Source organism: Rhinopithecus roxellana, chromosome 13 (genome assembly GCF_007565055.1).
Source record: "Rhinopithecus roxellana isolate Shanxi Qingling chromosome 13, ASM756505v1, whole genome shotgun sequence".
NCBI classification, from domain to species: domain Eukaryota; kingdom Metazoa; phylum Chordata; class Mammalia; order Primates; family Cercopithecidae; genus Rhinopithecus; species Rhinopithecus roxellana.
The window spans coordinates 8028982-8055209 of NC_044561.1; the positions used below are offsets into that span (position 1 = coordinate 8028982).

Below are 26228 nucleotides of genomic sequence, written 5' to 3' on the forward strand. Positions count from 1 at the left end.
GAGTCTGCTCTGTCGCCCAGGCTGGAGTGCAGTGGCCGGATCTCAGCTCACTGCAAGCTCCGCCTCCCGGGTTTACGCCATTCTCCTGCCTCAGCCTCCCGAGTAGCTGGGAATACAGGCGCCCCGCCACCTCGCCGGCTAGTTTTTTTTTTTTTGTATTTTTTAGTAGAGACGGGGTTTCACCATGTTAGCCAGGATGGTCTCGATCTCCTGACCTCGTGATCCGCCCGTCTCGGCCTCCCAAAGTGCTGGGATTACAGGCTTGAGCCACCGCGCCCGGCCCCAGCTCCATTTTTATAATTGTGGTCAAACACACATAGCATCAATATTTCCACTTTCACTATTTTTAAACATACAGCTCCGTGGCACTAAGTATATTCACACTGTTGGGCAACCTTCACCACCATCCATCTCCAGAACTCTTCCATCTTCCCAAACAGAAACTCTAAACCCATTAACTACAGTCCCCCATTCTTCCTTCCCCCTCGCCCCGTTAACTCAAATCTACTTTTTGTCTATGTGAATTTGCCAATTCTAGGTACCTCATAAAAGTGGATTCAAATGACATTTGTCCCTTTTGTGTCTGGCTTATTTCACTAAGTATAATGTCTTCAAGGTTCATCCATGTTGTGGAAGCTTTTTGAAATTAATTTACAAATAATTAACAATCAAAACCTATTAGGACCTATTCAAAGTAGTACAGCCGGGCACGGAGGCTCAGCCTGTAATCCCAGCACGGTGGGAGACCAAGGTGGGGAGATCACAAGGCCAGGAGATCGAGACCATCCTGGCTAACACAGTGAAACGCCGCCTCTATTAAAAAGGCAAGGCTTGGCACGGTGGCTCAAGCCTGTAATCCCAGCACTTTGGGAGGCTGAGATGGGCGGATCATGAGGTCAGGAGATCGAGACCATCCTGGCTAACACGGTGAAACCCCATCTCTACTAAAAAATAACAAAAACAGCGGGCAAGGTGGCGGGTGCCTGTAGTCCCAGCTACTCGGGAGGCTGAGGCAGGAGAATGGCGTAAACCCAGGAGGCAGAGCTTGCAGTGAGCTGAGATCCGGTCACTGCACTCCAGCCTGGGCAACAGAGCCAGACTCCCTCTCAAAAAAAAAAAAACAAAAAAATAGGCCTGGTGGCACGTGCCTATAGTCCCAGCTACTCGGGAGGCTGAGGCAGGAGAACTGCTTGAACCCAGGAGGTGGAGGTTTCAGTGAGCCAAGATCGTGCCACTGCACTCCAGCCTGGGTGACAGAGCAAGACTCCGTCTAAAAAAAAAAAAAAGGTTCAAATGTGACCTTTGAAAAGTGTGTTGGATCTGTCAGTATACAGTATATAAAATGTATGAAAGGTAGCCTGTTCACGAGTTAAGTTTGTAAAGCTAAGGACTATCTGCATATATACGGCACACCCTTTCCCTGCACCACAATATCCTCAAAAATTCTTCCCTCCAATCTTTTTTTTTTTTTTTTTGGACAGGGTCTCACTCTGTCACCCAGGCTGGAGTGCAGTGGCATGATCACAGCTCACTGCAGCCTTGACCTCCTCAAGCGATCCTCCCATCTCAGCCTCCTGAGTAGCTGGGATTATAGGCGTGAGCCACTATACCCAGTTAATTTTTTGTATTTTTATTTTTAGAGATGGGGTCTCACAATGTTGCCCAGCTCATCTGGAACTCCTGGGTCTAAGCAATCCATCCACCTTGGCCTCCCAAAATGCTGAGATTACAGGCATGAACCACCACACCTGGCCTCCAATCTCTTCAAATTTCAGAACCTTACCTTTCTATCACTATAACACTTTTTCCCTCACAGGATGCATGGTCATTATCAAGAAAGGCAGGAAGGGTGACGATTTCTAGCATTTCTCTCTCAGTCCCATTTGGTGCTTACATCTTATTTTGGGTTGCACTTGACATCTTCACATATGGAGTACTTGTCAGTTAGGCTTGCAACAGCGTTAGAGTGATCATGTGGGTAATCTTGATGAGAGAGATGATCATTAAATTCTAACCAAAATGTAGCATCCAAACATAAGACAAATACTTATATGTGAGAAATCCTGCATGAAAGAGAGGATAACGGTGCCCATCTCTGATAATCTGTCTCAAATCAAGGCAGTAAAATTCCTGCAGAGAAAAAAAACAAAAGCATGACTGCCAGCTGCTGGCCTGTGTTAGAGAGGGCTCTTTCTAAGGGCACCAGAGGGAATGGAGTGTAATTCAAACTGGAAGTCTTTTAAACCAGAGCTAGCTCACCTATTGAGGCTATACCTTTTAATTTCACTCAACTGCAGTAGTCAGGACTCTTGTTGCATGTGACAGAAACCCAACTCAAACTAGCTTAAGCCTAAAGACAGGTTTATGGACTGTCTCTTGAAATTCATAAGCAAGATTGTTCTATCTGTCAGAATTCACTGGCCTTAAGAACTGGAGTCAGAGACTCAACAACCACTGTCTTCTCTTATCTCTGTTTCTCTGAGATTTGTCCTTTTTTCTCAGCAATTCCCCCGATCCTCTAGTTCACATAATCTGAAGCACGGTTACAGGGAGCTCCTAAATTTTATATTTTGCAATCAGAGAGGCGGGTTCAACTGTCTTTCAGTCTCCGTTCCAAATATCTGTGTAAGGACATTTATTGGACCGGCCTGGGACAGGTGCCTTCCCCTGAATCGATCAGCACTGGACATACGACAAGTTCACGTGATACGCTGGCAACCTAGAAAAACGAAGTAAGAAGCAGAAACAGCCCTCAGAAGGCAAGTAATGCCAGACCGACATTGCCATGGGTGTTCTCTGAATCAACAACCCTACCCATCTGATGTTTTCTTTTGCATTCATTAATATTTGTGTGAGTCTGGAGAAATATACCATGTTCATGGATTGGAACACTCGATATTATAAAGATCAGTTCTCCCCAAAGTGATTTGTACATTACATGTAATCCTTATCAAAATCTAAACATTTTGTTTTCTTTCTTTTTTATTTTTTGAAACGGAGTCACTCTCTGCTGCCCAGGCTGGAGTGCAGTGGCACAATCTCAGCTCACTGCAATCTCTGCCTCCTGGGTTCACACCATTCTCCTGCCTCAGCCTCCCGAGTAGCTGGTACTACAGGTGCCTGCCACCACGCCCAGCTAATTTTTTTTTTTTTTTTTTTTTTTTTTGGGATTTTTAGTAGAGACGGGGTTTCACGGTTTAGCCAGAATGATTCCTGACCTTGTGATCCGCCTGCCACGGCTCCCCAAAGTGCTGGGATTACAAACATGAGCACCGTGCCCGGCCTGCTTTTTTTTTTTTTTTTTTTTAGCAAACCATCACCATCAGAATGAATCTCAACATATTTCTTAAAAATATTGACAAATTGATATAATTTTCTTTTAAAAAGGGTTCGCTCTGTTGTCTAAGCGGAGTACAGTGGTGCAATTATAGTTCACTGTGGCCTCAAACTCCTGGGCTCATGTGATCTTCCCTCCTCAGCCTCTCAAAGTGCTAGGATTACAGATGTGTACACCACCGCCTGGCTAATTCTCAATTTATATGAAAATGCGGCTGGGCATGGTGGCTCACACCTGTAATCCCAGAACTTTGGGAAGCGGAGGCAGGTGAACATCCTGAGGTCAAGAGTTCGAGACCAGCCTGGCCAACATGGCAAAACCCCATCTCTACTATAAAACATAAAAAAAATTACCCAAGCATGTGGCACACGCCTGGAATCCCAGCTACTATTGCACTCCAGCCTAGGTAACAAGAGCAAAACTCCGTCTCAAAGAAAAAAAAAAAGAGAAAGAAAATGCAAAGGGCCAAGAATAGCCAAAATACTGACTTGTTCTGAAAGCTCTGGTCTATGAGATAATCCACTTCTTTTTTTATTTTTTTGAGACAGAGTCTCCTCGCTCTGTTGCCAGGCTGTAGTGCAGTGGCGTGCTCTCGGCTCACTGCTAGCTCTGCCTCCCGGGTTCACGCTATTTCCTGCCTCAGCCTCACGAGTAGCTGGGACAACAGGCGCCGCCACCACGCCTGGCTAATTTTTATGTTTTTAGTAGAGAAGGGTGGTTACCTTGTTAGCCAGGATGATCTCGATCTCCTGACCTCATGATCTGCCCGCCTCATCCTCCCAAAGTGCTGGGATTACAGGCATGAGCCACTGCGCCCCGCCGATGAGATGATCCATTTCTTACTGACTTCAAGATGTGATAAAAGGCTTCGAACAGTGGCTTATGCCTGTAATCCCAACACTGGGAGGGAAAAGTGGGAGGATCACTTGAGGTCAGGAATTGAAGAACAGTCCAGGCAACATGGTAGGAGCTTGTTTCTGCAGAAAAAGTTAAAATAAAATTTTAAAAAATTAGCTGGGCATGATGATACACACCTGTAGCCCCAGCTATCCAGGAGGCTGAGGCAGGAAGATTATTTGAGCCCAGGAGTTCAAGGCTATAGTGCACTATGTTTATACCACTGCATTCCAGTGTGGGCAACATAGTTAGACCCATCTCTGGGAAAAAAAAAAAAATTAAGAAAGAACAAAACCCGGTCGGGCACGGTGGCTCACGCCTGTAATCCCAACACTTTGGGAGGCCGAGGTGGGCAGATCGCGAGGTGAGGAGAGCAAGACCATCCTGGCTAACACGGTGAAACCCCGTCTCTACTAAAAATACAAAAAAGTAGCCAGACGTGGTGGTGGGCGCCTGTAGTCCCAGCTACTCGGGATACTGAGGCAGGAGAATGGCGTGAACCTGGGAGGCGGAGCTTGCAGTGAGCCGAGATCGCACCACTGCACTCCAGCCTGGGTGACAGAGCGAGACTCCGTCTCAAAACAAACAAACAAAAAACAAAAAAAAAAAAGGAAAGAAAGAACAAAACCCTAGCAGAATGCTGCCCATAGCTAGTCTTCACTCAGGAATGCCCATTTGGCCACACAGTAGCTCTCAGGAGAAAAACATCAATTAGTTCACCGATAGAGCAAGGAAACTCACTCATTAGCTTTAGGTCTGTTTTAGGGCAGATGCGGTAATTGTCTAAATTATCATGGAGTTATTCAAGAAGCATTCATTGAGAATGTATTCTGTTTATGCTCCACCCTACTCCTTCTACCTTGGTCTTCAGCATCCTGGTTTTCCAGTATCCTTGGGCACTACGCTTTTTTTTTGTTTTTTGAGAGAGTCTCACTATGTCTCTGAAGCTGGAGTGTAGTGGTGCCATCGCAGCTCACACCTCACTGCACCCTCCGCCTCCCGGATTCAAGTGATTCTCAAGTTTCAGCCTCCTGAGTAGCTAGGTTTACAAGCACATGCCAACGTGCCCATCTAATTTTTATATTCTTAGTAGACACGGGGTTTCACCATGGTGGCTGGCTGGTCTCAAATTCCTGGCCTTAAGTGATCCATCTACCACTGCCTCCCAAAGTCCTGGGATTACAGGCATGAGCCACTGCACACAGCCTGCTGTGCTCGCTTTAAAAATGGAAATACTGCACTTTGGGAGGCCGAGACGGGCGGATCACGAGGTCAGGAAATCAAGACCATCCTGGCTAGCACGGTGAAACCCCATCTCTACTAAAAAATACAAAAAACTAGCCGGGCGAGGTGGCGGGCACCTGTAGTCCCAGCTATTCGGAAGGCTGAGGCAGGAGAATGGCGTAAACCCGGGAGGCGGAGCTTGCAGTGAGCTGAGATCCGGCCACCGCACTCCAGCCCGGGCGACAGAGTGAGACTCCGTCTCAAAAAAAAAAAAAAAAAAAGGAAATACTGGTATTTTCGTTGGTGTAATACTATTGTTTTGGCCTGAGTCTGAAATCTGAATTATTTTGTATTGAGACCATTCATGGAGTTTTTTGATTCACTAAAATTCCAAATTGAACAAGAATACATTTAATTAATTTAAAAATAATTTTTCCAGGCCAGGTGCAGTGGCTCACACCTGTAATCCCAGCACTTTGGGAGACCAAGGCAGGTGAATCATTTGAGGTCTGAAGTTCAAGACCAACCCGGCCAACATGGCAAAACCCAGTCTCTACTAAAAATACAAAAATTACCCGGCTATGGTGGCACATGCCTGTAATTCCAGTTACTCGGGAGGCTGAAGTGGGAGAATCACTCGAACTCAGGAGACGGAGGCTGCAGTGAGCCGAGATCTCACCACTGCACTCCAGCCTGGTTGACAGAGCAAGACTCTGTCTCAAAAACATAATAATAATAATAATAATAATAATAATTTTTCCATATTTCACACTTCTATACTATCTCCAAGAGTCGGAAGGTAACACCGACAAAGCAAAGCGTCTGATGCAAAAATATTATTATTTTTTGAGATGGAGTGGAGTCTCCCTCTGTCACCCAGGCAGGAGTGCAGTGGCACAATCTCGGCTCACTGCAACCTCTGCCTCCCAGGTTCAAGCGATTCTCAGCTTCCCTGAGTAGCTGGGATGACGCACCTGCCACCGCACCTGGGCAATTTTTGTACTTTTAGTAGAGACGGGTTTTCACCATGTTGGCCAGGCTGATTACAAACTGTTGATCTCAGGTGATCCACCTGCCTCGGCCTCACAAAGGACTGGGATTACAGATGTGAGCCACCGTGCCCGGCTACTGATGCAGTAATAATATTCTTAACACTGGTTCAAAGACTTTTTGAAGAAGCAGATAATGAGCATGACAGAATCAAAACTGATTTGGGGAATTAATTAAAATCTCTATCTAGGTCAGGCGTGATGGCTCACACCTATAATCCCAGCACTTTGGGAGGCCAAGACAGGTGGATCACCTGAGGTCGGGAGTTCAAGACCAGCCTGGCCAACATAGTGAAACCCCATCTCTATTAAAAATACAAAATTAGCTGGGTGTGGTAGCATATGCTTGTAACCCCAGCTACTTGGGAGGCTGAGGCAGGAGAATCACTTGAACCCAGGAGACAGACGTTTCAGTGAGCCAAGATCGCAACATTGCACTCCAGCCTGGACAACAGCAGCAAAACGACATCTCAAAAAAAAAAAAAAAAAAAAAAAAGGAAAAAAAAAAATAAGCCAGGAGTGGTGGCATGCACCTGTGGTCCCAGCTACGTGGGAGGCTGAGGCATGAGAATTTCTTGAACCCAAGAGGTGGAGGCTGCAGGGAGCCAAGATCGCACTACTGCACTCCAGCCTGGGTGACAGAGCAAGACTCTGTCTCAAAACAAAACAAAACAAAACAAGAGGATAAGGATCGGGCTATACTAAAAATATAAAAATTAGCTTGGTGTGGTGGCACATGCCTGTAATCTCAGCTACTTGGGAGGCTGAGGCAGGAGAGTCACTTGAAGCTGGGAGGCAGAGGTTGCAGTGAGCACAGATCGCACCACTGCACTCCAGCCTGGGACAAGAGTGAGGCTGTCTTAAAAACAAACAACACAAATAAAACCCACGCCAAGTCTCTGCTTAATACCAAGCACCATTCCAAACCCTGCAGTGTTATCCTCATCTTATCCATTTTATGCAGGAAACTGATGCAGAAAGAAGAAAAGGGATGGCCAAGGTCACGTGGTGGTGAAACCACTAGTTTTTTTTTTACACAGTCTCTCTCTGTTGCCCAGGCTGGAGTGCAGTGGCACGATCTCCGCTCACTGCAGCCTCTGCCTCCCAGGTTCAGGTGATTCTCCTGCCTAGTGGTTAGGACTGTAGGCACCCCCACCACGCCCAGAATTTTTTTGTATTTTTAATAGAGATGAGGTTTCACCACATTGGCCAGGCTGGTCTTGAACTCCTGACCTCAGGTGATCTGCCCACTTCGGCCTCCCAAAGTGCTGGGATTACAAGCGTGAGCCACTGCACCTGGTCATGTTTTTGTCTTCCTTATTGTTTGGGGGGGTTCACTAGAGACTTGTCATAAGATCTGAGACTGGCAGTTCCTTCTGTTGCACTCCCTGTAATATACAGGGGTCCCGAGGATGGGGTGGTGTGATGTGGAGGGAGGAAAAAAGTGTTTTCAAGTCCTGTGATAACTCTTCTAGGAGTCCAAGGCCATGTGCTGTGACCTCCAGGTGTGCCTCTCAGTTTTCCCCTCTTTGGTGAGACTAAAAGGATAGAGGTTTGGCATTTCCCTTTTTCCAGGCTGGCAGTGTCCTGCAAAAATAGTTTTCCTTGAGGGCAGTTTTATCTTTTTTTTGAAAACATTTTTTATTTTCAAGGGTTTTGGGGGAGCAGGTGGTATTTGGTTACATAAGTTTTTGTGAGATTTTGGTGCACCCATCTCCTGAGCAGTATACTGAACCCAATTTGTAGTCTTTTACTCCTCACCCCGTTTCCATCCTTTCCCCCTAAGTCCCCAAAGTCCATGGTGTCATTCTTACGCCTTTGCATCCACAAAGCTTAGCTCTCATTTATGAGTAAGGAAACTAGTATACTCTGCGCATATTTCAGAAGCAGCCCTAGAAATAATGAAATGTCTCCTGGACCAGGCCAAGGGCCCCACTGCCCTGCACAGCCTTGGCACACTGCTCTCCGCATGCTGGCCGCTCTGGCTCCTGTCTCTGATCAAAGGGTCCCAGGTATAGCTAGAGCCTCCATCTAGATTCCAGGGAATGTATAGGAAAACCTGAATATCCAGGTAGAAGCCTGCCGCAGGGGCAGAGCCTTCACAAAGAAACTCTATTAGGGCAGAGTGGAAGGGAAATGTGGGCTTGGAATCACCACACAGAGTCCCCACTGGGACAGAGCCGTATGCCATTATGCCAAAAGGCAAGAACAGAAAACCACAATTTTCAAAACAGATACAAAGGTCAGTTGTGAATATTCTCTCCACAGAGAAATCATAAGGCTGGAGCTCACAGAGATGCCAGACACTGTGACTTCATGATGATGCTACATTTACACAGATCAAATTGTGCCTTGCATCCGCTGGTTATACACACAGACTATACGGCAATGAAACTGCTGTCCCATTTTGGTAACATTCATTCTCACCAGAGAGAGATGCTTTCTGAGTGTGGTTTTGATTGACTTCTCGTGAGGATCAGTAATGTTGATTCAGAATCTTTAACCTGCGCATCCATCTCAGGTCTTCACATCCATTGCCCAGTCTTACATGTCAAATTGAAACAAGTTCACAATAACTTGGCAAACAACACTAACCACAAAATGTAAATCAAAACCACACTTAGACACCATCTCATTCTAATTGGAGTGAGTATTAACATAAAGAGTGGAAAAAAAAAACACTGAAAGAAAGGGAAACTCTGGTGTGTTTCCAGAGAGAGAGACACTCTTTCACAGTTTGTGAGAAGGTAAACTAGCACACGCACTACACAAACCACTTGGAGGTTCCTCCAAACCTTAAAAGACTCCAACTACCATTTCAACCGGCAATTCTACTACTAGGAATACACTCAAAGCCATTGAAATCAGGACACCAAAGATAGATCTACTCACCCATGTGGATTCCAGCACTGTTCCCAAGAGCCAGTGTAAGCATCAACCTACCTGCTTATCTACAGAAGAAGGGATAAAGAAGCTGCTCCACATGTACACCCTGGGATACTCTTCAGACAGAAAACCACAATGAAATCATACCGTGGGGAACCACAGAGTTGCACCTGGAGGACATGATGGTAAATTAAATGAACAAGAGGGGAAAGAAACAAACCGTGAGTCATCTCGCACATGCAGAATCTGAGAAACTCTATCTCAAAGACCCGGCGAGCACAATATTGGTTTGCAGAGATTGGGGGAAAAGAAGAACAATGGGCAGGGATTGTAAATGGGAAATGAGAGGAAGAAAATTCTGTTGTCCTATTCCAGTGCAGGGTGACCAGGGTTAACAGTAAAGGCACATCACTTTTAAACAGCTTGACAGGAGAATACTGAAAGGGTTTCACCATAAAGGAATAAACAATGGGAAAAGGTATCAGAAACACTAAGTACCCTGATTTCATCATTCGACAATGTATGCATGGACCATAACGCCCCACTCTACCCTCTCATTGTATTGTTCCTTTACTATGCAACGCATTTGTTGCAAGAAATAGAAATAGGTGATGCTAATATTCATGTGGGACGATGAAGTGCCCTGAGTTTCATCCTCCACAATCCTGAGACATCCAGACTACATCGGACACATCACACTTCCTGATTTCAAATTTCATGGAAAAGCTAGGGACCTGCTTCCACACAGTAGTGGAACACAAGCGAGGACCAAGAAGTAAACCCACACACTGAAAACTATCTGATCTAACACAGAATCCACCAAAGTAAGCAAAGGCAAAAGGACACCCTATTCAATCAACGGAGCTGAAATAAGTGGCTAGCCATGTGCAGAAGAGTAACACTAGGCCCCTACCTCTCACCAGACACAAAGAACTCGAGATGAATGAAAGATTTCAACGGAAAAACTCAAACTATTAAAATCTTATGAGAAAACTTGTGAAATATCCTTCTCCACATAGGCTTTGGCAAAGAATTTAGATGGCTAAGTCCTGAAGAGTAAGGGCAATAAAAACAGAAATTGATGAGTCAGACCAAATACCTAAAAGAGCTGCTGCACAGCAAAAGAAACTACCAACAGAGTTAACAGTGCATACAAAGGGAGAACACGGTCCCAAACTGTGCATCTGCACAACATCTAATATGCAGAATCTACAAGGCCCTTCATCAAGTCAACTAGGGAATATCCCATTAATAAACAGGCAAGAGACGTGAACACACACTTATCAAAAGTCAACGTACAAGCAACCGACATATAGGAAAACATGCTCAAACTCACTATCAGAGAGCTGCCAATCAAAAACATTACAAGACGTTGTAAACCCATGGAGGTCACAATGGTGAGGACCACGCAGACAAGGAACACATGCTGGCGAGGCAGCCGAGGAAACGAAATGCTGGTACGCTTTCAATGGAGGGGAGGGGATTAAAACTAGTACAGACACCATTGAAAGCAGATTGGGGATTTCTCAAAGAGCTGAAAACAGAACTACCATCTCACCCAGAAAGCCCTCTCCTGTGCATCTACCCAAAGGAAAATCAATCCTTCTATCCAAAAGACACAGGCACTCGTATTTTCATGGCAGTATTACCCAGAAAGCCCTCTCCTGTGCATCTACCCAAAGGAAAATCAATCCTGCTATCCAAAAGACACAGGCATTCGTTATGTTCATAGCAGTATTATTCACAATGTCAAAGACATGGAATCAACCTAGCCATCTACAGCGCATGAGAGGCCGGCTCAGTGGCTCATACCTGTAATTCTAGCACTTTGGGAAGCCAAGGCAGGTGGATCGCTTCAGTCCAGAATTTGAGACCAGCCTGGGCAAAATGGTGAGATCTCCTCTCTACAATAATAAAAAAATTAGCCGGATGTGGTGGCGGGCACCTGTAGACCTATCAAGGAGGATCACCTGACAACAGAAGGTGGAAACTGCAGGCCAGTGTCATAAGTGAACTAAGGCCCAAATAGAAAACCAAATGCCACATGTTCTCACTTACAAGCAGGAGTTAAACTCTGAATGGACTCAAACATAAAGAAGAGAACAACAGACACCGGGAATGACCACAGATCAATAAAAAACAGGGGAGAGGGAACGTGTGCTGAAGACCCACTCTGTGGGCCCTCTGCTCATGCCTGGGTTACGGGGTTGTTGGGACCCCAAGTCTCAGTGTCATGCAATCAACAGATGTAACTAACTTGCATATATACCTTTTAAACTGTAATAATGAAGAGCAGAAAGCATTAAAAGAAAAATCCAAGGTAAGAACCAAAAAAACTAATAAATGAAAAAACAATCTGTAGTTATCCAAACAATGCACGACTGTCACAAACACAGAACGAGGACCTAAGTGACACAACGAGGCAGCCAAATCCTCTATCCAACATGATACGTAGGGAACACATTTTTCAAAACCCCAAAAAGATACAATGGGAAAGGGAGAGTCTGGTTCAATTATCGATTTTGAGAAAACTGAATATCCACAGGAAAAACACTGAAATAGGACCCTTACAATGCACGATACACAAAATCAACACAAAATGAAGACCTAAACTCAATCTTGAAACTGTAAAGGTCCTATAAGAAAAGAGAGTGGGTGTATATTTTAGGAAACCCTGTATCTACGCAAACAGGCTGCAAAAGGTAAAAAAGCATCATAACACTAAAAAAAAAGGTAGGGAAACTACACCCACAGACAATGCAAGGCTTGACTCTGTGTGCGCACACACGCATGTTTTTCTGTTATCACGGAAGCGGGGTGTTGAACACAAAAGTCACTGCTAATATATGCAACTATAACCATATGTGACTAGGGACACTTTACAAATTCTACAGGGAAAAAGAAACAATGAAACAACAAAAAAAGGAATCCTAAAGACCGGGAGAAATGATAAAAAATCCTAACCCTGAAAGAGGTTGTTATCTAACACAGACAATAAAGTGATATGACTAAGTGAAAAACAACAAGAACAAAAACAACAAATATCCAAGTAAAAGGATCTAAACAGACCTGAGTGAAAAGAAGGCAGGAAATGGACTCACAGGTGACAGTTCCTCAGTATCACTAATCCTCACAAAAACGTGAATCAAAACCATACTCGGTTACCATCTAATTCTACCTAGAATGAGTATTACAAAAGACAAAAATCAAAATTGTTGAAGGCAATGGCCAGCGCAGACTTGCAGAAAGAAAAAAAAATTCTTCCACACACTTCGTGGAATGAAAATTATGTACACACTACAAAAACTTTTGGAAGTTCCTTAAAAAAGTAAAAGGTAGGCCGGGCGCAGTGGCTCACACCTGTAATCTCAGCACTTTGGGAGGCCGAGACAGGTGGATCACCTGAGGTCAGGAGTTCAAGACCAGCCTTACCAACATGGTGAAATCCTGTCTCTACTAAAAATACAAAAATTAGGCATGGTGGCAGGTGCCTGGATTCCCAGCCACTCGGGAGGCTGAAGCGGGAGAATCACTTGAACGCAGGAAGCAGCGCTTGCATTGAGCTGAAATCGCACCACTGCACTCCAGCCTGGGCGACAAGAGCAAGACTCCGTCTTTTTTTAAAAACAAACAAACAACAAAAGGTAAAAGTACAACTGCCATTCCAATAACAATCCCACCACTGGGTACACGTTTAGAGAAAATGAAATCCCTGTGTTATCTGCCTTTTCATGTGTCCTGAAGCCCTAGTCACAACAGCCAAGATGTGGAATCAACCTACCTGTCTATCCACAGATGAAGGGATAAAGGAACCACAGTATATGTACACAAGGAAACACACTTCAGCTGTAACACTTCAGGAAATCATGTCATCTGCAACCACTTGGAGAAACCTGGAAGACAATTAGGTGAAATGAAATGAGTCTGCCAGGGAGAGACCCACGCTGCATGACATCAGGTACACAGAATACATTAAACATTATCTCTTAAAAGCAGAACTTCCAGTAAGGGTTACTAGAGGCTGGGGAGAGCAGAGAGCCTGGGTAGGGACTGGTAATGGGTACAGAGTGACGCTCAGATACAAGGAACCCATTCTGGTGTTCTATTGCACAGCAGGGTGACTAGGTGACTAGGGTCAACAGAATCTAGAAAAATTTTTCAAAATTAGCTGGAAAATACGGTTCTGAATATTCTCTCCACAGAGATAACATAATGATGGAAGATCACAGACATGCCAGATACGATGATTTCATCATGATGCTACATATAGATATCTCAAAATGTCCCTTACACCTTGGGTTGTGTGTGTGGGGGGGGTTATAATGTATACTCTATAGAAGCAAACTACCATCAAATGTTGGTAGTATTCATTCTAACCAGAGTGAGATGAAATCTGCTGTGATTTTCACTTACGCTTTTGTGTGTGTCAGCAATGGTGAGAATCTTCTCAGAGGAGGAACTTGTCTCCACAGCTGGTGGGATATGGTGAACTAGTATGCACACTAAAGAAACGACCTGGATGTTCCTTGAAATCGTAAAACTACAACTACCGTTTTATCTAGTAATTCTATTACTAGGTATATACGCAGAGCACATGATCAGGACATGGAAGAGATTATCTGTCATTCCAGGTGGAACTCAGCCCTATGCACAAAAGCCAAGATAAGAAATCAGTCTCCCTGTCCATCCACAGATGAAGGGATGAAGAATTTCTAGTACACAGACACAATGGAATACTTCTGGGCCATCAAAATTCATGGAATCCTATCATTTCCAGCAACATGGCTGCACCTGGAGATATTCTGTTCAATCAAATCAGAAATGCAGACAAAGACCAAGCCTGCATGTTCTCACTCATGTGGGAGCTGAAAAATTTAACTCACTGAAGGTGAAAATACAGCAGTGGTCACCACAGACTAGGTGGAGGAGAGGACATCAAGGATTGGCAATAGGTACACAGAGAGTTACAGGAGAAGACTACATTCTAGTATTCCACTCCAAAGCAGGGAGATGACACTTAACAACATGGTTGTGCTGTTTACAAAACAGCTACCAAGGAGGATATTGAATATTCACACATCAAAGATATCAAACCTATACCTGGTCACAAGCATGGGAAACTCCCTGATTTTATCCATACTCAAGATATACAAACAAGTATCACAATGTCCCAATGCACCCCTAATTCTGGACATAAAGTATGAAACAAACGTTTTATGGAATGCTAATGATACATGGCTAGAAATTCACACGGAACCACCAAAGACCCAAAGAACCTGAATGTGCAAAGCAATCCAAGAGAATACAAACTCAATTGGAGGCTGCACATTCCCAATTTCAAACTACATGTAAAACCTCCACTCATCCAAAGACTACAGTAGTGGCATAAAAATGAATCCATGAACCTAGGGACCTAAGAGAACCTAAACGCACACCTGTATGCAGTCAACACATTTTTTTCAAAGGAACGCCTAGAAGATACAATGAGGCTGGGTGCTGTGGCTCACACCTGTACTCCCAGAGCTTTCAGAGACCAAGTCAGGCAGATCACTTGAGGTCAGCCTGGCCAAAATGATGAAATTCCATCTCTAGAAAAAATACAGATAATTGTAGTCAGGTGTGGTGGTGCACACCAGCAATCCCAACCACTTGGGAAGATGAAGCACGAGAATCTCTTGAAGCAAGGATGCACATGTTGTGGAGAGCTGAGATCTCGCCACTGTACTCTAGTCTGGGTGACTGCATGAGTAGGACTGCGTCTCGAAGGGAAAAAAGATGAGATGAGGAGTCAGAAGTCTGTTCAATTGAGCAGTCGGAAACGACTGGATAGCCACATACAAAAGAATGAAATAAGACCTTGTTGTTATACAATACACAAACAGAAACTCAACATACATTAAACCCTAAACACAATATCTAAAAGCGTAAAACTGCTACAGGAAAACACAGAGCGAGCTTAAGTTTAGGAAAACCTGAATCTAAGCTCACAGGATGTAAAAGCAAATAGAAAAAAAGAAAAACAGAAAAAAAAAACCACTTCCAGCAATAGAAGTCAAAAATTCTAGTTTTCGTCGTCGACCTTATCTTACAAAAACAGTCACCGCGAGCAGGCACGGTGGCTCACGCCTGTAAACCCAGGACTTTGGGAGGCCAAGGTGGGAAGATCACTTGAGGTCAGGATTTCGAGACCAGCCTAGCCCACATGGTAAACCCTGTCCCTACTAAAAATATAAAAATTAGCTGGGAGTAGTGGTGCACACCCGCAGTCCCAGCTACTCGGGAGGCTGAGACAACAGAATCGCTCGAACCTGGGAGGTGGAGGTTGCAGTGAGTCAAGATCGTGACACCCTACTCCAGCCTGGGCAACAGAGCGAGACTCTGTCTCAAAAAATAAAAAGGAAAAACAAAAATAAAAATCACAACTAAAATAATCAAGAAATAAAAACACAAAACAACCTGAAGAAGTTCTGCAGAGTAAAGAAAACAATGCACCAACCAACACTCAGAAGGCATTCTTCAGACAGAAAGGATATTACGAGGAATCATGTATCTAAAAGCGGTTGTTATCTGACATTTGGGAGCAACTAACACCCCACTAAGGAGCAGAACACCCAAAACCAAGTAACCCAGCCATAACTGGGCAGCAAACCTGAACAGACATTACTGAAAAGGCAATATGCAATTCACTAACAGGAAAAAAAAGGTGGTTCTCACCATTGCTAGTCATCTCTAAACTGTAAATGATAATCACACTCAGATATAAACTCACTCTAATTCTAACAAAAAATAAAAACCAGTTATTTCAAACGAACGCCCCAGGGAAACCTGCATACACAGATACTCTTCCACACTGTTGAGAGAAATCACCATTACCATAGGTACTACAAAAACCACTTGGAGCTTCCCAAACAATCACAAAGCTAGCTACCACTTCATCTAGCAATTCCAACAGTGGGTATGTACTTATGGACAGAGAAATCACTACATGGAAATCATAGCTGCCTTCCCAGGTGGAGTGAAGCACTACTCACAATAGCCAAGGGAAGATCACCTGAGGTCAGGGATTTGAGACCAGCGTGGCCAACATGGTGAAACCCTGTCTCTACTAAAAACACAAAAATTACCCAGGTATGGGGGAACACACCTATACTCCTAGCTACTCGGGGAGCTGAGGAGGGAGAATCACTTAAACACAGGAGACGAAGGTTGCAGCGAGCTGAGATGGCGCCATTGTACTCCAGCCTGGGCAACAAGAGAGAAACTCCATCTCCAAAAAACAAAAACACAGGTAAAATAATGGGTTTCTCAATATCACTGTTGAGATCAACTCATCTCAAACATGTAAATGAAAACCACACTCAGGCACCATCTCAATCTAACTGATATGAATATTGCCAAAAAGAAAGACTGTGTTTGAAATAAGGCAAAGGCTGGTGACCAGACAAAGAAAGGGATAATCTTACACACTACTGGGTGGAACTTTAATTAGGATGCACTCTAGGAAAAACAGTAGAAGGTCCCTGAACAAATTAACCATATGCCTAACTTGTAATGTCATCATCCCACCCATGGCTCTCCATGGAAAGCAAATGAAATTTGTATGCTGGAGACAAAGCTTCCTTCCCCTCTTTCTTGACACGCTACTGACAATAGCCAAAGGATGGAATCAACCTACCTGTCCATTCACAGATGAAGAATCTCCAGGACACAGGCACAATGGAATACTTTTCAGCCATCAAAATTCAGGGCATTTTTCATTTCCCACGACACGGCTGCACCTGCAAGATACTATGTTCAATCAAATCAGAAAAGCAGAGAAAAGAGAAAGATCAACCTGCATGTTCTCACTCAATCATGTGGGAACTGAAAAATTTCACTGAAGGTGAAAATATAGTAGTGGTCACCATAGGCTGGGTGGAAGGGAGGACATGGGCAAGGATTGGCAATAGGTATGCAGAGAGTTAAAGGAGAGGAATACATTCTGGTATTCTACTCCACAGCAGGGCGACTATGCCTAAAAATATGGTCGTGTCTTTCTCAAAATAGCTACCAAGGAGGATACTGATGTCCATACCTCAAAGATAGAAGACCTATACCTGATCACAGGCACAAGAAACTCCTTGATTCTATCCTTATGCAAGGTATACAATTATCACAATGTCCCACTGCACCACTAATTCTGGACATATGGTATGAACCAAACTTGTTACAAAATGTTAACTACACACAGCTAAAAATTCACATGGAACCACCAAAGACCCTGAATATGCAAAGCAATCCTACCTAGGAAATACAAACTAGATTGGAGGCCTCACACTCATCTTCAAATTACAGGTAAAAGCTCTACTTACCCAAAGACTACGGCAGTGGCATAAAAAGAAACCATGCACCTGTGGACATAACAGTACCTAAACACACGCCTGTATGCAGTCAACACATTTTTTCTCAAAAGAACACCCACAAGATGTAACAAGGCTGGGTGCTGTGGCTCACAAATTAAAACCTAAACACATGACTCAAAAGCATAAAACGCCTACAGGAAAACAGAGTGAGCTTAAGTTTCAAAAAACCTGAATCGATGTTAAATAGTTTGAAAAACAACAAAAGGAAAACACTTCCAATAACAGAAGTCAAAAATTCTGGTTTTTATTATTGACTGTATCTTACAAGAATAATCACTGTGTGGCTGGGCAGGGTGGCTCACACCTGTAATCCCAGCAGTTTGGGAGGCCAAGAGGTGGGTGGATCACGAGGTCAGGAGATCAAGAGCATCCTGGTTAACACAGTGAAACCCTGTCTCTACTAAAAATCCAAAAAAAATTAGCCAGGTGTGGTGGCAAGTGCCTGTAGTCCCAGCTACATGGGTGGGTGAGGCAAGAGAAGGGCATGAACCCGGGAGGCAGAGCTTGCAGTGGGCCGAGATGGCAGCGACACTCCAGCCTGGGCGACAGAGAGAGAGACTCCATCTCAAAAAAAAAAAAAAAAAAAAGAATCATCACTAAAAACTAAAATAATAATCAACCAGTAAAAACAAACAAAGAAAAAAACTGAAAAAATACTGCATAGTAAAGAAATCAATGCACCAACCAACACTCAGAAGGCATTCTTCAGATAGAAAGGATATTATAAGGAATCATGTATCTGAAACTAAGATATCACTGAGGAGAAAACACACAAAACCAAGTAACGCAGCCAAAACTGGGACACAAACCTGAACAGATATTACTAAAAAGACAATGTGCAATGCACTAACATGTAAAAAGGGTGGTTCTCGACATTACCAGTCATCTCTAAACCGTAAATGAAAAGCACGTTCAGATAGAGACTCATCCTAATTTTGAATAATTAAACCAATTATTTCAAACAAATTCCCCGGAGGAAGTTGCAAACACACTCTCATACACTGTTGGGAGAAATATACAGGCACTATGAAAACCTCTTGGAGCTTAATTAAGCATTCTTCACATAGGGAGGGCATGATGAGGAATCATTTATCTGAAAGAGGTTGTTACATGGTATGCACGAGAAACTCATGCTACTAAGAAGCGAAACATGCAAAACCAAGTAACCCAGCCAAAGTTGGGCAATGACCCTGAAGAGACATTTCTCAAAAGTCCCAGCTAATCACGAAGCTGAGGTGGGAGAATCACCTGAGCCCCAAGAGGACAAGGACGCATTGAGCCGAGATCGCACCACTGCACTCCAGCTTGAGCAACCAGACCCAGACACGATCTCAAAAAACAAAAAAAAAAAAAAAAAGAGGAAAAAAGAAAAGAGAAGAAATAAACTACACAGAGAAAGACAAACATCGCATTGTCTCACTCCAGAGGAATCTAAAAAACATATTGCATAGAACTATTTAAGCACAACTGTTCTTAACATGGGTTGGGATTCAAAGGTGGGGCACGGTCAGGGATTGGAAACAGCGATAAAGTTACATATTCCATGAGAGGAATGAAACCCGTAGTTCTATTCCACAGCAGCAGGGTGAGTAGGTCTAACATTATCAGAGGATACTTTTCAAGAAAACTAGAAAAAAGAATTCTCAATGTCTTCATCTCAAACGAATAGTAACTCTATGAGGCAAGAGATATGCTAAATACCCTGATTTCATCACTAAACAATGCACCCATGGACCAAAGTGTCTCATTCTACCCCCTGGTAGTACATCTTTACCATAGGGTAAATTTTTGTAAAGAAATTTAAGGAAACAGGCTAAGCATGGTGACTCACGCCTGCAATCCCAGCACTTTCAGAGGCTGAGGCAGGCGCATCACCTGAGGCCAGGAGTTCGAGACCAGCCTGGCCAACATGGTGAAACCCTGGCTCTAGTAAAAATACAAAAATTAGCCGGGCATGGTTGTGCACACCTGTATTCCCAGCTACTCAGGAGGCTGAGACCGGAGAATTGCTTGAACTCAGGAGGCAGAGGTTGCAGTAAGCCAAGATTGCCCCACTGCAACTCCAGCCTGGGTAACAGAGCAAGACTCCATCGGAGTCTGGTGCAGGGGAAGGGGGAGGAGAAAAAAAACAAAAAAGAATAGCATCTTAAAGGTGAGAAGAAAGTTTGAGGAAACATACAGCTGATAAGACATTGTTTTCCAAAAGGCACAAGCTACTAATGTTAGTAACTAGCAAAAAAAAAAAAAAAAAAAATTAACCAAAAGCGAAATGAGGAACCGATCCAAAACTGGGCAAAGAGCCTGAATAAACTTTTTGCCAAAGAAGACATAGGACTGACTCTATCTTTACGAAAACGTGGTTAACATTACTAATCCTGCACAAAACGGAAATCAAAACCATACGCAGAAAGCATCTCACTTATTCACATGAATATGACAAATAAAAATACAAACACAAATGCTGGTGTCAATTTCCAGGAAAAAAGAAGTGTTTATGGGAGGGTCAATTACTATATACACTTTGGAAAGCAGTTGCAGATTCTTCAAAAAACTGAAAGTACAATACTATATGATCTATTCATCCCACTATTAGGTATACAGTCAAAGCAAACCAGGATTTTGAACAGACATCTGCCTTTCCATGTCTATTACATCACTATTCACAATAGTTAGGATGATGGAATCCGCCTACCTGTTCACCCACAGATGAAGGGATAAAGAAAATATAGTACATATATACAACCACATATTCTCCAGTGATAAAAAATAATGCAATTTTCATTTAGGGCAACACTAATGAACCTAGAAAACATTCTGTTAAATAAGCCAAGCACAGAAAGACAAACACTGCATGACCTCACTCAGACTGAATCCAAAAACTTAACCTTCAGGAAGCGGAAAGTACAGGAGTGGTCTCCTGAGGCTGGGGGAAGGAGGGGAAATAGGAGGGACTGGTTATGGAAACAAAGTTACAGTTAGTTGGGAGGAACACATTCTAGAGTCCCCTTCCACAGCTGCGTGGAATTTTGTTAGAATATTGTTTTGTATTTTTCAAAAAAAGCTAGAAGGGAACAATTTTGAGTGTTCTCACCACAAAAAAACACCTGTATGAGGAAATAGTTATGCTAAGTACCCTGATTTATCACCCAAAATATACATGTATCAAAATGTCCCAGATGAGGCTGGGCAAGGTGGTTCATGTGTGTAATCCCAGCACCTTGGGAGGCTGAGGTGGGCGGATCATCTGGGACCAGAAGTTCGAGACCAGCCTGGCCTACGTAGCAAAACCCGATCTCTACTAAAAAATACAAAAATTAGTTTGGCATGGCAGCACACACTTGTAATTCTAGGTACTTGGATGGCTGAGGCACAAAAACCACTTGAACTTGGGAGACAAAGGTTGCAGTAAGCCAAGATCATGCCACTGCACTCCAGCCTGGGCAACAGAGCTGAACTCTGTCTCAAAACAAACAGAAACAAACATGAAAAAGCCCCAGATAAGGAAGAAAGTCCCAGGATACCCTCTGCTTATGTGCCTTATTACAGACAGAACATTTAAGAAGTATAGGCCAGGCGCAGTGGCTCACGCCTTAATCCTAGCACTTTGGGGGGCCGAGGCGGGCAGATCAGGAGGTCAGATGATCGCGACCATTCTGGCCAACATGGTGAAACCCGTCTCTACTAAAAATACAAAAGTTAGCTGGGCATGGTGGCGCATGCCTGTAGTCCTAGCTACTTGGGAGGCTGAGGCAGGAGGCTCACTTGAACCCAGGAGGTGGAGGTTGCCGTGAGCCGAGGTCATGCTTTGTGCTCTAGCCTCTTGACAGAGTAAGACTCCATCTCAAAAAAAAAGCGGGGTGGTGGGGGTGCGGGGGGCGGACTCGGTGGCTCATGCCTGTAATCCCAGCACTTTGGGAGGCCAAGGCAGGTGGATCATCACAGGGTCAACAGATCGAGACCATCCTGGTCAACATGATAAAACCCCGTCTCTACTAAAATACGAAAGAAAAAAAAAATCAGCCAGGTGTGGTGCCACACGCCTGTAGTTCCAGCTACTTAGGAAGCTGAGGCAGGGGAGTCGCTTGAACCCAGGAGGTGGAGGTTGCAGTGAGCCGAGATCACGCCACTGCACTCCAGCCTGGCGAAAGAGCAAGAGTCCGTCCAAAAAAAAAAAAAATTTAAATACACAATGCTAATATTAACATGGAACCACAAACAGTCCTAAACATCTAAGGAACCCTGAGAAATACAAACCAAGTTGGAGGACTCACAATTCCTGATATCAAATTGCGCTGCAAAGCTGTAGGTAGCCAATATTCCAATATACATGGTCCTGTGATGTGCCACGCTGCTCCAGCTTGAGAGTAACCTGTCTCAAAAAAAAAAAAAAAAAAAAAAGATTATAAGAAAATAGGAGGGGGCCGGGCGCGGTGGCTCAAGCCTGTAATCCCAGCACTTTGGGAGGCTGAGACGGGCGGATCACGAGGTCAGGAGATCAAGACCATCCTGGCTAACACGGTGAAACCCCGCCTCTACTAAAAATACAAAAAAAAACTAGCCGGGCAAGGTGGCGGGCGCCTGTAGTCCCAGCTACTCGGGAGGCTGAGGCAGGAGAATGGCATAAACCCGGGAGGCGGAGCTTGCAGTGAGCTGAAATCTGGCCACTGCACTCCAGCCTGGGCGACAGAGCGAGACTCCGTCTCAACAAAAAAAAAAAAAAAAAAAAGAAAAGAAAAGAAAATAGGAGGGAATCACGGAAGTGATAACTGGTTGTTACCAAACATGTACGCAGGAAAAAAAAACCAAATAGCATAAAAAATACACATCCAAACTGAAATCATGCAGAAAACCTGAATTGACATCGCTGCAAAAATGACATAAAATGCACAAACACATAAGAGAAAAGGTCCTCAACATTACTACTCATTAGAAAGGAATGTACTCCATAACCACATTCAGGTACCATCCCACACCGACTGGAATAAATGTTACTGAAAATATCTTAAAAATGTAAAAGAATGCTGGTGTGGATTTGGATATAGGGAAAATCTTATGCATTGTTGGTGTAAAGATAAAATAGGATATACACTATGGAAAAAAGTTGTAGGCCAGGTGCGGTCGCTCAGGCTTGTAATCCCAGCACTTTGGGAGGCCAAGGCAGGCAGATCACGAGGTCAGGAGATCGAGCCCATCCTGATAACACAGAGAAACCCTGTCTCTACTCAAAATACAAAACATTAGCCGGGTGTGGTGGGCATATGCTTACAGTCCCAGCTACTCAGGAGGCTGAGGCAGGAAAATAACTTGAACCCGGGAGGCAAACACTGCAGTGAGCTGAGATCACACCACTGTACTCCGGCCTGGGCAACAGAGCGAGACTCCCTCTCAAAAAAAAAAAAAAAAGTAAATTCCTCAAAAAATTGAAAATGCAACTACCATACAATCTAGCAATCCCACTACTGGGTATACCTCCCAAAGCAAACAGTATCAGAGATCACAAAGCCTCAATGGGGGATAGGAGAATTTCTTCATTAAATGGTTTTGAGAAAACTGATGTTTATATGAAAAAGAATGAAATAGGACCCTTCTGGTATACAATACATAAAAATCAACTCGAAATGGATTGAAGACCTAAACACAAGACCTGAAATTATAGATCATCAAACGTCTGTAAGAAAAAAGGGTGTAGGGGATGGTGGAGCACTTAAGCTTTGGAGCAACTTGCATCTAGGCTCACAGGCTGGAAACGCGAAAAGAAAAAACGAAAAAAAAAAAGCAGACGGTAAAACCTCATCGAGAATGGAATGGCTTCTGAATCTATCTTTTAAATTGGGAAAGCGAATCACAGGTAACAAAAGCAAAAACAACCACATGGGGCTCCACCCAACTGAAAAACTTGGGTACAGAAAATAATGAATCAAATGAAAAGGAATCCTACAAATGGGGAGAAAGTTTGGGGGAAGCATGCATCTCCTAAGGGATTGTTATAAAAAACACGCAATACCTTCACAGTGCTCAACAGCAATAACAACTACAAGATCATCAACCCTGAAGTGGGCAGGGACCCAGCAGACATTTCTGCACAGGGGACATAACACTGAGCAGCATGGAGAGAACCAGGTGCTCAGCTTCCCCGTCACCAGGGACAAGTCCCCGTCAGGCTCGCACCCGGGTGTACCTCCCCGCCCCGGTGGTCGTGACCAGAGGGACAGAAGGGGACACAGGCTTCCCTGAAGGCCAGGGGTGGGGGGGCATGAAAGAGTACCGATGGGTCCCGATGGCGCGAAGGCAAATTTAAAAATTCATCAAATCCTGGAGGCTGCTGGCATCTTTCTTCCTCCGTCTGAGGCCTGGCCAGGAGGCAGCCAACACCCAGGCCTGGCCCCAACTCCCACCTGGGCCGGGCTTCCCCTTCCTCCTGGGGCTTTCCTCTCTCCCCATCTATATGGGACAGGTTCCCTCAGAAAAAGTCCTCAAACCCTAAAAATAACACAGTCTGCTACACTTGCCACCCTCAAAAGCCCTCAGGGAACAAAACTAATGGTAAAACAAATACTAAAATACTAGAAAAGAGAAACGCTATGGAGAAAATGAGAATAAAGAGAACGTTGGAGGAACCAACCTTCTGTACTCACCGTGTAGAAAACAATGCCCCGGAGAAGTTGAGTTGCACGCAGCTCCCACCTAACCAGTCAGGGCCACAGACAGGAGCTGTTTTCTCCCTAGGACAGGGCTCCAAGTCGTCCCCAAACCGCCGCGGTGCCCCCTGAAGCGGTCCTGAAGGAACCGGAGCCGCTTTCCTACTCATTCCGGACGCCGCGCACTCCATGCAGTGTCGGCGGTGAGAACACGCATGCGCACCATGTGGGGCAGAAAAGGCTGTTTTAGCGTCCCCTGCCAGTCACAGTGCGGGATGACCAGCCTCAGGGCAGCATCACCCCAGGCCAGTCTAGGTAGGGTAGAAGGGTGCGTTGTGGGACACCAGAGAGCAGGAACTCCCCAACCTATGCATATGAACCTCCCCCTGTGAGGCTTGTTTTCCCCCTGGACAGGGTCTCACTTTGTCGCCCAGGATGAAGTGCAGTGGTGCAATCACGGTTCACAGCAGCCTCAACCTCCCGGACCCAAGTGATCCTCCCATCTCAACCTTCAAAGTAGCTACGAATCTGGTTGCTCCACTGTTGGGCGCATACGTATTCGGGGTAAGTCTTCTTGTGTGTGTATATATGTATACATACATACATACGTATGTATGTATGTGCGTGTGTGTGATGTAAATGGGAATTTACCCAACTGCTCACCTAACTGCAAGGCAAAGTCCACAGCAGGTCATCTGCAAGCTGGAGAATGAGAAAGCAGTAGCGTGACTCCCAGGGAAACCAGCCATGGGGCTTTTATATGTCCAAAAGCCTCACAAAAATGGAAACTTTTACCACAGCTCCCAGTCTGAGGTCCAAGAGTTGAGAATCCTTTGTGTTTCTCAAGTACCAGACTACAAAGGCCAAAATCATTGAGTTTCAAGTCCAAAGACAGGATAAGAAAAGGTGACCGTCTTCATGAGAGATGTAGTGAGTATGAAAAGGAAAGTCAAGTAAGCTGAATGTGCCCTCTTTTCTATCTTTGATCTAGCTCAGTGCGTGGACTCTGGAGCCAGACCACCTGGGGTCACATCCTGCTTCAGCCACTTACAAAATGGTGACCTGGAGCAGGTGGTGAATCTTCTGCATGTTTCAGCTTTTCCATCTGCAGAAAAGTACCTTCTTGTCAGAGTTGAGAGGATAAAACACAGATTAATATACATGAGGAACTCAGAACAGTGGCCCTGTGTGTATGGATAATACACGTGTACACACAACTTCTATCCAACTGGAGACCACATTAAAATCCTCCATTTTGAATACCATAATCCCCATTTTGTCCCACACCCCCCTCCCCCACTCACCTCCTCAGATGATCCCTGGAGAAAATATGGAACCATCTGTATTAATGCTTTTTTTTTTTTTTTTTTGAGACGGAGTCTCACTCTGTCACCCAGGCTGGATGCTGTGATCTCAGTTCACTGCAACCTCCGCCTCCCGGGTTCAAGCGATTCTCCTGCCTCAGCCTCTCAAGTAGCTGGGATTACAGGCACCCACCACCACACCTGGCCAATTTTTTTTGTATTTTTAGTAGAAACAGGGTTTCACCATGTTAGCCAGGATGGTGTCAATCTCCTGACCTCGTGATCTACCTGCCTTGGCCTCCCAAAGTCCTGGGATTACAGGCGTGAGCCACCACTCCCGGCTGGTACCAGTCTTCTTAGGGCTTTACCCTGAATTCAATGTTAGCCTTGTATCGTAAGAGGGACCATATTAACATTTATTTTTTGTTTGAGACAGAGTTTGCTCTTATTGCCCAGGCTGGAGTGCCATGAACGGATCTCGGCTCATTGCA

The 26228-nt window shown here is 44.5% G+C and overlaps 1 long non-coding RNA gene across 4 annotated transcripts; it reads right to left on the reverse strand.

Annotated features, from left to right (window-relative positions):
- Positions 1-1655: 1655 nt before the first annotated feature.
- LOC115892932 lies at positions 1656-25693 on the reverse strand. Of its 4 annotated transcripts, none has more exons than XR_004052867.1 (6): positions 24431-25693; positions 22067-22164; positions 17069-17171; positions 13175-13286; positions 9451-9563; positions 1656-2719 (listed from the first exon to the last, which is right to left on the reverse strand). It is a non-coding gene; the product is annotated as an uncharacterized LOC115892932 (long non-coding RNA). The 4 variants fall into 4 exon arrangements; XR_004052868.1 differs by having other exon boundaries at positions 17069-17181; XR_004052869.1 differs by having other exon boundaries at positions 22050-22164.
- Positions 25694-26228: the final 535 nt, after the last annotated feature.